The following is a 10048-nucleotide window of genomic DNA, read 5'->3' on the forward strand; positions in this document are numbered from 1 at the left end:
TTCAATATGATAAGACAAATACATGAGTTTATGATAAATTCGTTTTCTGTGATATACCATTGATATGCTCTTTTTTTCTTTAAACGGCAGACTAAACTAAAGTGCTCACATCAACAGATTTGATGTATAAATGGTCAACGCTCAACAGAGTTAGTATAAATGTATTAGTATAAATCTTACTTGTCTCATTGTTAATTCACATTCAATGTCAACTTGTGGTTTTGATGTGGCACGTTTGGCCAAGACACCCCACCCCATTATGCACCCCATACCCATCTTGTGGGCGGTTGTGGAAAGGGTTACAGAGGCACATAATGGGCTCAGGGACTGAACCCCACAATTCATTTAGCTAAGCAAGTTACAATCTTGATGAGCTAGTTACAAAATTCAATATAAGTCATCACATCAACAATGGGTTCGAGATCGACCTCAAGTACAGGTTCTAAATTAAGCAACTGACATATGTGGAGAGCTAGTATCAAAATTTATATGTTTGTCCTGCACACCGTCCCCCATCCAGTGGGCAGCGGTGGATAGGTTACAATCACTTAGTTGTTATCTACAGTTAGCAAACTGGGGATATTTGGCTAAAATTTCTGGTAGCAGATCATTTTGAATGAAATATTGACACATCGCTGGAACATTGGTTATAGAATTGTCTCTAAATTCATGTATCTTTTCGCACTCCATCACATAGTGACGGAGGGTGTGCGAATAATTTTGTTGACACAGTTTACATTTGGTCAGGTCTACATCAGCAGATAATGAGAATTCCCAGAGATACTTGTAACCGAGTCTAAGCCGAGCAGTAGTAACATCTAGAAGTCTGCTGATTTTATTGGATGATCCATAGATGTGTGGCTCCTCTTGTATGATATGTATGATAGATGGAATTACTAGTTCCAGTTTCTAGGCAGGCGATGAGTACTCACAATAACCTTAATTAAGCGTCAAAACAAAAATGTGTATACTCTTTTTACTCTCCTGACCTTAGTTCTCGAGCTATGTATTTCATTTTGGTACCAACGTGTTCGCAATAACATTCTCTAGAAGAAAATCAGCAAAAACGGTCACCAAAAGTTATATGAATACCAGCACCCAATAAATACCTACGTAGATGACTCGCCGTGAGTGCCCAAGAGCAACAAAATGTTTTTACTCTTGGGATTGTTATCACTTCCACACTTGTCCTACAGCGTTAATTTTGGTATCAATGTACTCGCAATGAAATTCCCAACACGGTGATATGAATATAAACGTAGAATAATGGTCGCTGCCCACCCGCAAGAGTGTGGGAAGTGGCGGAACTGTTACCCAGTATTGGTGACAAGACGACACATGGGCGATACAGTGCTTTGAAAGTTTATAATTATATCACTGTCCTGACATTATTATTGTATGTACGTCATTCATTTTTGTGCCAATGTTTTCGCAATAGAATGTTCTATGAGCCCGTAGGTAAAAAAGAGCAACAAAGCGTAAGATAGAATAGCACCATATATAAAACAACGCTGGTACATATCAGTGAGCGTCAAACACACACGAAATGTGTGTGTTTGATGGTGGTCAAACGATGTTTGATGTGTTTGATCAGGTGATGTCCTGATCCGCATAATTAAAGTATGAATTATGTTGAGAAAAAATAAGAAAAAAGGGAAAAAACAGGGGTGGGAGAAACATGACAGAAAAAGAGTAAAAATACAATTTGGTCAACAAAACAGCATTGTTTAAAATAAAAGATATGGATTGACATTTTGGGGGTTAGGTTGGTAGGTTACATTGAGTTAATTAGGTAGTACTTAGTGTTTATCTGTTATAGATAGGAGCTGCCTGGTATGGGCCAATAGGCCTTCTGCAGTTACCTTTGTTTTTATGTTTTTGCCCTGTAACCTAAATGGTTAGAGAGGCACATATATGGGCTTAGGGACTGAACCCCACACTACATTTAGCTAAGCTGGTTACAATCTTGATGATATAGTTACAAAATTCTGTATAAGTCGTCACATTATCAATGGGTTCGAGATCAACCACAATTTCCTGAATAGATATAACAAAGGGGATATTAATAGGGTATTAAAATTGTCAACACAAGATAGAACACGAAACAATGGGTATAAATTGGATAAGTTTAGATTTAGGAAAGACTTGGGTAAATACAGGGTCAGTAACAGGGTTGTTGATTTGTGGAATTTTTCTTAACTTATAAATTTATCTTTATTTATCTTAAACTGGTTGGGAGAGGTACAGTTTTTAACATAATTGGGAAGGTCATTCCACATTCGAGGTCTCTTGATTTGTAAAGCATTTCTAGTTTGACTAAGTCGTACTCTTGGAATATCAAATAGGTATTTGTTTCTGGTGTGGTGCTCATGGGATCTGTTACAACCTTCTAGGAAGCTTTTAAGGTCAGGATTGACATTACAGTGCAGCGTTTTATATATATAAAATACACATGAGAGTATGTGCAGGGACTTAATATCTAACATATTCAGAGATTTGAGTAAGGGGTCCATATATACTGCCCGGTTGCCTGAAATGCTATAGGCCTACTATAGTGGCTTTAGGTATTGTATGCACTAGCTCTATCTATAAATCCAACATTATGTTTGTAAATCAACTATGTATGTACTTTCCTGAATAAAATTGACTTTACTGTACACTTATATTCTCTCTAAACTTATTTCAATTTCAATTTCAATTTCAATTTCTTATATTCTCTGTGGATTTGTTACCCCTATCGTTTGGGAGAAAAAAAATGACTAATACGTTCGGCGAATGACTTTGACTTCAACTTCACTTTGACTTCGTTCATGTCATCGTATTTTCCGTAATATATAAAGGTTATGACAATGCAATTATATTATTGTGTGCAAATAAGTTTGAAATTTCATGTACCCTAAAAATATTAAAATAAAGAATAAGAATAATTAAATAATTGTTGTAGTAAATTGTCACACGTTCATCATACGCAAACGAACACACAGTTTGGAGCGTCAGTACAAGACCGCCGCCATTTTAAAACACGGCTTCGAATGTAAGTAATGTTTTTCTCGTACTAACACTGTGTTATACAATAGATTTGGTCTTGAATTCACAAATTTAGTTGTTACATCTGACAGAGTATGTTAGACGGTGTAATGCTGGTCCATGTTAACGTATTTGTGGGCTTGGTTGGTTTAAATGTGGAGGCGAGGCCTGGCAGTGCTGGTGTATGTGGAGGCGAGGCGAGGCCTGGCAGTGCTGGTGTATGTGGAGGCGAGGCCTGGCTGTGCTGGTGAGTATGTGGAGGCGAGGCCTGGCAGTGCTGGTGTATGTGGAGGCGAGGCCTGGCAGTGCTGGTGTATGTGGAGGCGAGGCCTGGCTGTGCTAGTGTGTATGTGGAGGCGAGGCCTGGCTGTGCTAGTGTGTATGTGGAGGCGAGGCCTGGCAGTGCTGGTGTATGTGGAGGCGAGGCCTGGCTGTGCTAGTGTGTATGTGGAGGCGAGGCCTGGCTGTGCTAGTGTGTATGTGGAGGCGAGGCATGTACAACACTCCCCAATAGGAAGAAAACCCACTGGGTTCTAGGCTAGGTTAGGCTTATCTGTAATAATTGAATTAAGCCTAGCAAAGCCTAGAACCTAGTTCAGTAATTTAAAAAATGTTGTAACTTGAAAAATGCCATTCAATACATTACACAATTTAAATATTTTCAGGCAATCAACACAACCCTCATGTTGGCTAACCCTCTCTCATGTTGGTCAATAATTTAATTATTTTTTTATGGAGTAATCTTTGCTGTTGAAATGTAGTCTTTTTGAGACTACATTTCAAATGTAGTGTGTGTGGAGGCGTGTATGTTAGGTATTACCTAATATACACGGTGTAATATATCTATCTGTGTGAAATAGATTAAATCCATTTATTTGATATTCAGCTAATAGTTCTGTATTTTCTACATTCATCCATGTTTTGGTAAGTGCAATAATATGTATTGTTTCATTGCAGATTAGAGATTCAAGATAGTTCTAGATTTCCGAAGTACTGAAACGCGCGCCATACAGGCTTGGTGGATCTAGGTGCAAGGTAAAATTATTTACATTTACTTGTTTTGTATTTGTTTTGTATTTATATGCATATATGCATTTATATGCATTATTCTATAGAATAATAGATCTCGTAATAATTTTGCAAAAATAGTGGCATTTACTATTTTTAAAAGATTATTAAAAAATTTACTGATATGGTGCATTCGGAAGGGCGAAGAGGGAGAACGGCCTGTTGACATAGCTCGGGTGCAGGGGGGGGGGAGGGTTGTGTAAAAGCCTGGTTTGTGCCTCGGAGAGGCTATGGGATCCAGTAAGTTCAGTAGAACTTCGGTTTCAACCCTTTTACCCTGTTGTAGCTCAGTCGATTAAGGCAGTGTCTGGGATGCTCCCGGACGCAGGTTCGAATCCTCGTCACGGCCCTTGTGGATTTGTTCATTTGATGCATCACGTTATTGTGATCTGTGTGTGTAATTCTTCACTTGCTACAGCAACAGGAATGTGTGTGTATGTATTTGTGTTGTTGAATATGACCGAAAGTGTAAGATTAATGATTCTAACACAAATCGTCTGAATATTTGTTTTTCTTCACTGTCGAGAGTAGTTAAAAAAATTTACTCGAGTTTATTTTCACACTTTATTTATGGTCCTTAAGTCCCTCTCCTTAATGCTGCTGCTGTTTCTCGCATCTTTGCATCGCTTGTATGTTTGGGGGTTTGGCCTCTTGCTATATATTGATTCCATTTGTGTGTGTTTGGGTCTCAGGCCCTCTCGCAATTTCTGTTGAACAAACCCCTTTTCCTAGTTCTGCATCTCTCCTTTGGTACAAATTTTGTTGTGCTTTTATCATATATTTCACAAAACTTGACATACATTTCATTTACTTCATGTCCTATCAGCAAGTGTTTGTCAAATTCTTTAAGGAAAGTTTATCATCCTGATTGCAGATCTCTAGCGATATTATGTCAACTTCTTGTGGATTCGCAATCATTATTTAATTTACCTTTAGGTGTTCTTTCACCAGCACAGCAACACTGTACCTCTCCCAACCAGTTTAAGATAAAAACTAAGTACTAACTAATTAACTCAATGTAACCTACCTTACCCCCAAAATGACAACCCATGTCTTCTATTTTAAACAATGCTGTTTTGTTGACCAAATTGTATTTTTGTTTTTTTCTGCAATGTTTCCCCCCCCCCCCACCACTCTACCACCACATTGAGTTTAGTAGCTCTGTGCACGTCAGGTGCTGTTTAATATACAGACCTACTCCTCCATTTGACCTAGTTTCTCTATCACATCTATATCACTTTGTGCTTTAGCCCTGGTGGAGCTTGGTCCACCAGGCTGTTGTTTGGAGTGGCCCGCAGATCCACATACAGTCTGCATATGATATACAGTCTGTTGATCAATTAAACTACAGTAGTTAGTTTTTATCATCCGAATGCACCAATATGTGTTCATTCTTCCCAGATGAAGGAACTAGGTAATATTCATCATCTGAATGCACCATCTGATGCTTTAACACACTCATGATACACGAGAGGTTTAAAAAACTTTTAAAACTTTTAAAACTTTTTGACCTATGTATTTAAAAGCAATTCTAAAGTTGAAAAGTGTAGCATAGGCCCCTCGCAGAATGTTCTTAATATGATCCTCAGGTTATAGTTTTCTATCTAAAACCACCCCTAGATCTCTTTCTTGATCAGAATTCTTTATAGATCTCAGTGGCTCGATCATAGAAACTGCTCTAAATCCTTGTTGGCCTGGATTGTGGAGGTCATTGGTCACTATAAAACTAGTAATCTGACTCCTGATCACTCTCAAATAATTTTATTATGTGGGATGTTAGTGCAACTGGTCTATAATTCTTTGCCAATGCTTGTGTTGTGTTGTGTTGTTTTGGTAGTGATGTGCAATGTGTTGTTTTGGTAGTGATTCGTCCAGTTCTGGTAGTAGTGCGGTTGTTGTGTAGTGTAGTACTTGTGTGCTTGTTAATGACTTGTATTCCAGTCTTGTGGGTATCTCCTTTCCCCTACGGGCCAACTGCTTTGTTCTTACCTAGCATTTTGCTTTGTTTGGGTATGAATGTTTGTGTGCCGTATATTTTGCAAAATTTGCCATATATCTCATTATTTACTCCTCTGCCTAGCAACAAGTCTGTCTAATTATACTCATTAACTGTTTTTCAAAGTTCCCCATAGTGTCCTTTATTGAAATCGAGTTCATGAACCGTTTCAATGTTCTTATTTTCTTCTAGATTATATCTTAAAGTATATTTAAATGTTATTGTTATTATTGTTATTAAATGTTATTGTGACATTGCATTGCAATTGAGCTATGTTGTTTACCATACCGTTCATTTCGTGAGTATAAGTATAGATGCCACACTTGTGACAGGTAAAACCATGCCTTTTTTGAAAAACAGCACCGTCTGTTGCACGTAAGAGCAACCCACACTATATTATGTTGCGATATTATTTCAATATTTCCGATTGTATTGATAATTTGAATTTTCATAGATTTCAATTTATTTTCATTTCGATTTAATAATTTTGTGTGACATTGCATTGAAATTGAGCTGTGTTGTTTACCATACTGTTCATTTCATGAGTATAGTTTATTTTTTTATTTTTTTCATTTCATTTTTTTAGCTGTTCTTATTTTTCAGTGATGGGAATATCAGATCATTTGATGTTCCCAATTTTCTGATGGAAGCATCAGACCATTATAGAATGCATCGGATGAGGTAGTTTGGAATGGTGGGGAGGACGAGAGGGGGGTATGGTGGGGAAGACGAGGGGACAGAGGAGAGGGTAATGGTGGGGAGGACGAGGGGACTGGGGAGTTGGGGATGGTGGGGACAGGGGAATGCTGGGGAGGACAAAGGGACAGGTGAATGGGAGATGGTGGGGGAGGAAGAAGGACAGGGGAGGGGAAAATGGTAAGGAGGACGATGGGACAGGGAAGTGGGAATAGTGGGGATGATGTGGGGACAGGGAAGTGGGAAGGACGAGAGGACTGTGGAATGGGGAATAGCAAAGTGAATTATAATTATATATATTAATTAATTCTTATAAATTTCCAGAAGCCTGTATCAACACCCACACTAATGCAACTGAAAGAGATGTTGAGACAAGTATTGCTGATATGTTGAAGAACGCCCCAAACAAACTCGGTGGAAACAGATACAAGGTAAAGTTTGCCAATTTGCTGTAGTCTAATTCAATTTCTTTTTAGTAATCTTCGAGAACATTTATGCTATGAATAAGATAAAATAATGTAACTGATTTTGATTTATTTACTATTTATTATTTATTTACCGTTATTAGTATAATAGATCTCGTAATAATTTTGCAAAAATAATGGCATTTACTATTTTAAAAAGCTCGGGTGCAGGGGGGGGGTTATGTAAAAGCCTGGTTTGTGCCTCGGAGAGGCTATGGGATCCAGTAAGATCGTCCTTCCTTTCCTCCCTAGAATCTGGATGTAGCAGGTGCTCAATTGTCAAAAGTGAAAAATTGGTTTTGTCTTCCGAATGCACCATTTCTGTAAATTTGCTAATAATCTTTTAAAAATAGTAAATGCCATTATTTTTGCAAAATTATTACGAGATCTATTATACTAATAACGGTTTGATAAAATACAGTAGACTGCCTACTGGTTTTACCTGTAATAAGGTTTGATACAGATGATTATGATTATGGTTTTGGCCTCCACCACCCTCTCACCTAACTTGTTCCAACCATGTCTACCACGGTTTTGTCTTCCGAATGCACCATTTCTGTAAATTTGCTAATAATCTTTTAAAAATAGTAAATGCCATTATTTTTGCAAAATTATTACGAGATCTATTATACTAATAACGGTTTGATAAAATACAGTAGACTGCCTACTGGTTTTACCTGTAATAAGGTTTGATACAGATGATTATGATTATGGTTTTGGCCTCCACCACCCTCTCACCTAACTTGTTCCAACCATGTCTACCACGGTTTTGTCTTCCGAATGCACCATTTCTGTAAATTTGCTAATAATCTTTTAAAAATAGTAAATGCCATTATTTTTGCAAAATTATTACGAGATCTATTATACTAATAACGGTTTGATAAAATACAGTAGACTGCCTACTGGTTTTACCTGTAATAAGGTTTGATACAGATGATTATGATTATGGTTTTGGCCTCCACCACCCTCTCACCTAACTTGTTCCAACCATGTCTACCACGGTTTTGTCTTCCGAATGCACCATTTCTGTAAATTTGCTAATAATCTTTTAAAAATAGTAAATGCCATTATTTTTGCAAAATTATTACGAGATCTATTATACTAATAACGGTTTGATAAAATACAGTAGACTGCCTACTGGTTTTACCTGTAATAAGGTTTGATACAGATGATTATGATTATGGTTTTGGTCTCCACCACCCTCTCACCTAACTTGTTCCAACCATGTCTACCACGGTTTTGTCTTCCGAATGCACCATTTCTGTAAATTTGCTAATAATCTTTTAAAAATAGTAAATGCCATTATTTTTGCAAAATTATTACGAGATCTATTATACTAATAACGGTTTGATAAAATACAGTAGACTGCCTACTGGTTTTACCTGTAATAAGGTTTGATACAGATGATTATGATTATGGTTTTGGCCTCCACCACCCTCTCACCTAACTTGTTCCAACCATGTCTACCACGGTTTTGTCTTCCGAATGCACCATTTCTGTAAATTTGCTAATAATCTTTTAAAAATAGTAAATGCCATTATTTTTGCAAAATTCCTGAATATTGTCAAAATGACGGAAACCCATATGTCAAAAACACATGGAGATATACCAATCCTGGAAGACATTCTTCCATCCCCACTTGAAACTGTTGAGCAGGTGGAAAGTCTGTCACATGAGCTAAAAGTTAACAGTGAATATAAAAAGAGTATGGTAAGTGTTGCTTAATTCTTTTAGCCTGAGTATGGTAAGTGTTGCTGAATTTTTTTAGCCTTGTACATATGTCTTTTGATTAGTTTTTTTGCAGATGAAGGAAGGTGGGGTGGCACATAATTGATTGTTCAGTGTTATGTTTAAGGTACAAATAAAACAAAAGCAAAAGTTACTCAAATTCGTTGATTTTTGTAATAGTTAAGAAGGAAAATATTTTAATGCTATTTATTTAATACAGTTGGAAATTAGAAAATCTAATGTTGAGATTGAAAGATATATATTATTCTCTATTACCTTACAGCTTATGCATTATTTTAACAGGTCCAGACGCTGTCTCAAATGGGCGGTGCAAGCTGTGGAGACACAGTGAGACGAATGATGAGGAGGATAGGGACCTATGGGGTCTGGTCTCAGTATTCACTCGTTGGGCGCAAGAGGAAACGTGTCTTCAAAACCTTGGATATTTGTAATGTAATAATAAGTACGTAAATTTGACATTTTTTTGGATTATATATATGTCTGCATGTATTATGTATTATACTTGCATGCTTGTTAATGACTTGTATTCTAGTCTTGTGGGTATCTCCTTTCTCCTACGGGCCAAATGCTTTGTTCTTACCTAGCATTTTGCTTTGTTTGGGTATGAATGTTTGTGTACCTTCATTGTATATTTTGCAAAATTTGCCATATATCTCATTACTCCTCTGCCTAGCAACAAGTCTGTCTAATTATACTCAATAACTATTTTTCAAAGTTCCCCATAGTGTCCTTTATTGAAATAGAGTTCATGAACCGTTTCAATATCCTTATTTTCTTCTAGATTATATCTTAAAGTATATTTAAATGTTATTGTGACATTGCATTGCAATTGAGCTGCGTTGTTAACCATTCTGTTCATTTCATGAGTATATTTTATTTTCTATTTTTTCATATCATTTTTTTTATCTGTTTTTATTTTTCAGTGATGGGAATATCAGATCATTTGATGTTCCCATCAGAAAATTGGGAAAGTCAGATCTTTTGATGTTCCCAATTTTCAGATGGAAGCATCAGACCATCATGGAATGCATGGGATGAGGTAGTTTAG

General features: G+C 36.9%; 1 long non-coding RNA gene across 1 annotated transcript in view; it reads left to right on the forward strand.

Moving 5' to 3' along the window:
* Positions 1-9301: 9301 nt before the first annotated feature.
* LOC138365110 (uncharacterized) overlaps positions 9302-10048 on the forward strand; it is a 1691-nt gene continuing 944 nt past the window's right edge. The window contains exon 1 of the long non-coding RNA XR_011228652.1: positions 9302-9442. This is a non-coding gene — a long non-coding RNA (uncharacterized lncRNA). The remainder of the gene's footprint in view (positions 9443-10048) is intronic.

Source organism: Procambarus clarkii, chromosome 15 (genome assembly GCF_040958095.1).
Source record: "Procambarus clarkii isolate CNS0578487 chromosome 15, FALCON_Pclarkii_2.0, whole genome shotgun sequence".
NCBI classification, from domain to species: domain Eukaryota; kingdom Metazoa; phylum Arthropoda; class Malacostraca; order Decapoda; family Cambaridae; genus Procambarus; species Procambarus clarkii.